Source organism: Cyrtonyx montezumae, unplaced genomic scaffold, assembly GCF_038088225.1.
Source record: "Cyrtonyx montezumae isolate F1298 unplaced genomic scaffold, pur_monq_1.0 scaffold_3, whole genome shotgun sequence".
Lineage (NCBI taxonomy): Eukaryota > Metazoa > Chordata > Aves > Galliformes > Odontophoridae > Cyrtonyx > Cyrtonyx montezumae.
The window spans coordinates 54,341,197-54,347,338 of NW_027072034.1; positions in this window are offsets into that span (position 1 = coordinate 54,341,197).

Sequence of the window (6,142 nt, forward strand, 5' to 3'; positions counted from 1 at the left end):
CGCGCTGCGGTAGCGCGCATGCGCCCGCTGTCCTTTCCAGCCGGGCGGGCAGCGGGGCGCGGGGCGGCAGCGAGGGGGGGGTCCCCGCGGCTCCGGGGGATTGTGGGAAGTGTAGTTCTGCGAAGGAGGCGGCCATTTGGGCCTAGGGGTTCTCAGCTGTGGGGTTCTCAGCTGGCAGTACGTTTCCTCTCCTCTCCAGTCAGGAGTAGCAGTCATTGCAAAAGCTCATCATCTCGGGAGGGGGGTAGGAATCCCCTAGCACAGGAACTATCCAATGGCATGTTGCAGGCGGAGGTCTGGGTTCCTTGCCAAGTCACTGCAGGGCTGTAATGGTGCCATCCCCCATGGCAGTCCCTCTTGCTCCCTGTTTCGTACCAGGTCTGCTGTTTGGTTAAGATCTCTGTGCTGTTGAAACTATTGGGACCTATAGTCCCAGAAACAACGTGATCCGGAAGACTTAAGTCATAGAATCATAGAATTGCAGAATCAAAGAATAGCCTGGGTTGAAAAGGAGCTCAAAGATTTTAATCCCATGGCCATGAGCAAGGTCACCAACCACTACAGCAGGCAGCCCAGAGCCACATCCAGCTGTGCCTTGAATGCCTCCAGGGATAGGGCATCCACAAGCTCTCTGGGCAACCTGTTCCAGTGTGTTGCCACCCCCTGAAAAACTTCCTCCTAACATCTAACCTAAATCTCCTGTCTTAGTTTAAAACCACTCCCCCTTGTCCTATCACTGTCATCTCCAGTTGAATCTCTTCAGTGCTGGCCCAGTTAGGGGGTTGGGTTCTTGGTTTGAGATTTTTCTTTTCTTGCTTATACAGTGGAAATATATGAGACTGACTTGCCCTGGTGATAGATTTCACATCTTCAGATAACATGGGTTAGTGAGTATGGTGTTTTTTTCCAACCTTCATGATTCTATGATTCTACAGTAAGTAGTCATAAAAAAAGCCTCAGAAGAATTCTTATTGTGAAGTAGTGGCAATAGTCATTACTGCTGACAAAAAAAAAATAATACGTATTGTATTTTGGAAGATAGATATTGAAAAATAAACAGAGGTATTAGGCATCCCATAAAAATTAACAACTGGAAAAGAACACAAAATACCATCTCCTTAAATAACAAAGATAAAAGTAAACGTGAGCTGAGAAACATTTAAAGTAAGTGAAATTGAGAACCATTTGACGTCAGTTTACTCCTTCCTTCAATGCAAATTTGTTTGCTGTTGATGCTTGCTGATTGAGAAGCCATGGAATGTTGTTTTACTGCTTTTTATTATTTTTTTATTGTGTACAGTTCTGTACAATCTTTATACTAGTAACAGAGGTAGATGGCCTGATGAGTATAGCTTCAGGAACTTTGTGGCAATATGAACATCACGAAAGCAAAGGACTTCAACTATTATAAATAATAAAATTGGAAACTTCCTATTTAAAAGTGTTTATAGGTTCTCATTTGTGCTCCCATGCTGCTATTACACAATACTTTTTTTTTTTTTTCAAAATGGGCAATTATAATAATAAAAAAATCCCAAATTTTCACTTGTGGTAGAGGGTTTTTTATTTTTATTCTTTAGTTTTAATAGAGACACATCTCTCAACATGTGAACTAAGCATTTAAGATTCTAATTAACTCTTTGATTACGGCAGACAGACACAAATAGAAGAATAGAATAGAAAAACATACTGTCTACATGAAGGTACTTCTTAAACCAGGACTGAAGTTGGCATATAAAATAGTGGCTTACATATTAAGTGATTTATATTACAAATGTTTGCCATCATGATGATCAGGTGACAGCATACCTCAGGAGGTAGGGAAGGAAGGCTAGGGAGTATACAGTTTTCATGGGATTCCTAAGAGCTGGTAAACAGAAGTCAAAAAAGAATTGTCAGTTTTCTCTGATTTAAAAAGTTTCTGATGCAGCTGCTCGGTACTCAGAACAAAACCCCACAAAACATCATTTGGTAGACGGCGGAAACAAACATTCCACTTGAGATTTTCAATACATCTATTTTTGTGTAGCACACAAATATTTCTGACAATTTGTTCTTACAGACAACTAATACCTTCGGACTGTTCAGGTTTAAGCATACACTTTTTTGTTGTTGATGATGTTATTTCATTGAATTCCTGATTGATAATGAAAAGCTTTTTGGTTTAGATTCCTAAATGAATTAAAATCTTTCTCTTTTTTTTTTAACATTAGCAGGTTGTTGAAAGAAGAGTTTGGAGTTTGTTGTGCAGCCCTTATAATTAGCAATGAAAAGCTGCATGTTAACAAAAGTGAAAAAACTGCCCTCCAGTCTCCTTTCATGAAGCCAAGACTGGGCATTGCAGAAATGTTTCCTTTACCTAGATAGTCTGGGTCTTCCTCACTCTTGTTGGTCTAAGTTTTTCCCTGAGTGTATGCATGCATGATGCTGGTTCCCATAGCAGATGATCTGAACGAGAACTGAGAAGGCATTTGGACTAACACAGGTGCTCATGCAGTTGAAAACCCTACAGCAGTCTGTATGTCTGGCTTCCAGTGGCTCCATTTCCCTCTCTCTCAGGGAGATCCCCTAAGATTTTTGTGAGTATTTACTCTTCTACCTCAGTGCACCCTGTGTAGCTCCTTCAACCTTCTGTTTCCCTTGTTCACTGTGTAGACAAGGCTGTAGAAGAGATAATAGCAAGAAAGGGTTTTCAGTATGGTCATCATAGCCAGCTTTAAACCTTCTTTTGCGTCTCATTCCTTACTTTGACATTTTTTATTCAGAGCCTGACAGAGACAATCTTAAGCCTGTGCAAGAATTACAAGTTAGATACCTTTCTGGTAAGGGAGGAAAGCAGAAGATTGTGCTGGGACTGCATGAGCCTGCTGGCTGAGATATTTTTTTAATTTCTGTTGTTCAAATAATTGATATTTGTTTTCACCTTTTTTTTTTTTTAATAAACACTCAGAAGCAGTTCTGAAATAACTTTCCTCATATTTCTATCATTTTGTTAGTTTCCCTTCAGAGTTAAGAGGTTTATATGATCAATACTTTTTTAAAGATTAGTATTAGCAACTGCATGATATTCCATGTGCAACTTTTGTTTGCACGAGCTTGGAGACTGAAACTAGTCTAGAAAGCACTGGTTTGCTTGTCGAGTGGAGTTTGTCTTATTAAACACATCAGTGTACTTTGACAAACTCCTGCATGCTGAATTTGGTGTAAAGCTTAGGTGTTATCATGTTATTTATCTGTTATCTGTGTCTTCATCTCATATTGCCCTGGGAGGTGATGGAGTCACTGTGCCCAGAGCTGTTCAGGAAATGAGGAGACGTGGCACTGAGGGACGTTGTTAGTGGGATCACTGGTGGGTTGACTGTGGGTCTAGACGATCTTACAGGTCTTTTCCAACATTGATGTTTCTATGATTCTATGCAGTTAGCTGCCCATCTACAACATCAAACCTAATGCCACTGTCACAAGGTCCCTCTGAACATGGGCCTCACCCTGCTCACTGGTAACAATGGCCACATCTGCATGCTTCCCTTGGCCATACCCCTTAGTGCTGTACTCCTAGGAAACCCACACATCATATCAGGTGCATTTGTGCTGTGGGTTTCACAGGCCTTTGCAGCATTTTTGCACAGACCTTCCTTGTGTTTGTTTTGGATCCCATTTGCATGTACCACACAAGCACACCAGGCAGCCTTGCTTCCTTTCGCCTCCTCTTGCTGCATCATGGCTGGGAAACAAGATAAAAGGAAGGATTTGGGAAAGCAGCCAGGATAAGACTTTCCAGCGGGTTGGATACTCTGGTACCTCTCTTCAGAGGACAGGATGCACCCAATTCCCAACACAAGACGTTGACAGCTGTGGTGGGAAGGTGTCAACTATGGAGGGTGCAAGAGGTCTCCAGCAGCAACAAGCAGGGTGCTTGGTTCTGTCAGGTCCTCAGCTGCTGTAGGGTGGCTGCTGATCCTGCCATACTGCTGCACAGGGCCTGCTGGCACTGCCTGTGGGATTAGCTTGATGCCAGGACAGACAACGCCATCAGGATTACTCTTGCCTCCCGCAAACCTCGCAATCTGTGCAAAGACAGGCAAACCTCATGGCTCCAGCAATGCAGTGTGCTCTGGGGGGCTTTTGGCCAGCACCAATGTGATATTTGCGTAATCATGTTAGACCTTCCTGAGGAGATCATATATTTTTCGAGCCATGTAGCTGTATAATCCACCTTCCCCATAAAATCCAGTCAAATTAAAATGCTCATAGGTGCTTACTTCAAGCTATCTGAAAGGAACAATTTTTCAAAGAAAGTTAAGCAGTTTAAACTCTGGCCACCTTTTGAGTTCACCTTTAAAGGCTCTTTAGAAGCCGAGAGTTTCCTTGGAGCGTAAGGAGGATCAAAAGAAAAAAAGATCTTTCCTTGCTCTCTAATTCCAGGCTGCAAGTTCAGCCTGTGTATCCATCGTTTGAGCAAGCATCTGTAGCAGGCAACTTCACTGTCACAACTTGCAAGAGAACATACATGGAATACTGACCTTGCAAACAATAAAAAAAGCCCACAACACCACAAACAACCCAAGGAGTAAAAAGCATTGGAGAACTCCAAACCTTCAGACACTTCAGTGTCTTCAGGCACTGGAGGAGGGCATGATGACTCTTCTGCAACCAGCTGCTTTTTGGAGCAGAAGTAAATTGTTCCATCAGGAGTTATCTCAGCTCTTGATGACTTGGCAGAGCAGTGCCATAATCCAATCTGTGATGCACTAGGAAGATGTTAAAATGGCAATCCGCTTCTCTGTAGGTATTACACTAAGAAATACCTATCCTTTTGTCTAGTGCCATCTCAATATGAGATTTTTAATGTTTTTTTTTTGTGTGTGTGTGTGTGTGTGTGTGTGTGTGTGTGTGTGAGATGTCTTCAAACGTCCTTTGTTACTATTCCTAACTTTGAAAAATTACTTATGATTTTTTTTTCTGTACCAGGATCATCATATAAATTTTGTATTTCCTAAATACAATAAATTTTGAATCTTCTAATTGTATAACAATCTCTTTCATTTTAATTTGTTATCCTAATGAAATTTGAGTTCCCTCCACAAACCATGTTGGAGGAGAGGAGGAAAGGGTGGAGAGGGGATGGCTGTGGTAAAGACTAAGCAGTGGTAATTTAAATTGTCCCCTGCTGAAGGATCAAACAAAATTTATGGAAAGATAAACCTCAGAAGGAATGTGCAGTGAGAAGTTTTTCAACTGGTAAGAACCAAAGGCATCTCCAAAGCAACACGTGCTGGGTCCACAGCACCTGCCATTTAATTATTAAACAAAGCCAATGCTAAGGCGGCAGGTAGGGCTGCAGCAGGATACATTCCCATGACCCTAACCCAGAAAAGTAAGGAAGTAAAAATAGAAAGTTAAGGTAGAAGATTGATCTTTCCACTTTTGTTTTACTTACAACATTGTTAACATCGCAAGCTGATTATCCATTAAGCTTTTGATCTCATCTCTGCTATTGGACTTGTACTCTTAACGCAGAGCTTTGACCACGACTCCACTGCTACTGTGTAAATCCCATCCAAGTATTTGGACTACTTATCTGATATGCATGTGGCTAGAGGGGAGCTAGCTTTTGCAGTGGAGCGTGCAACTGGTGAAACTGAACTCATTACTGCCTTAGGGTATCTCTGGGAGGTGAATACTGACATGGTGGGAGTAAGCTGCAGAAGTAGATGTCTGCTGCAACTCATGAGGGGTTAATCTTACACAGTCAAAATCCTTCATAAAGATCGGAGTCCTGAGCTAAATTTGAGGCTTCCTGTGATAATGTAGGCAAATAAAGGGCAGGAAGGGGAATAGAGCCATGTCCAGGAAGTCTTAAAAGACACTGAATTGCTGTCTTTAATGTGGCAGAGGTCTCAATGAGATGTAGCTGTTGTCATATTTCTGTTAAAAAAATATATAAAGATTTATTAAAAAAATCTTCTCATGTAAAGTTTTGGTTTTTTAAGGGTTATGCAAAGTTTGTGTTCTTGATTGGTAGTTTTCTTATGAGTGAAACATAAAAAGCTTTTAACTTTCTGGAGGTAACCTTTGTTTGTCTGAATTCTGTATTATAAAACTGAAGAAAAGGGTGCTGACTGTAGCACCATATTATTTT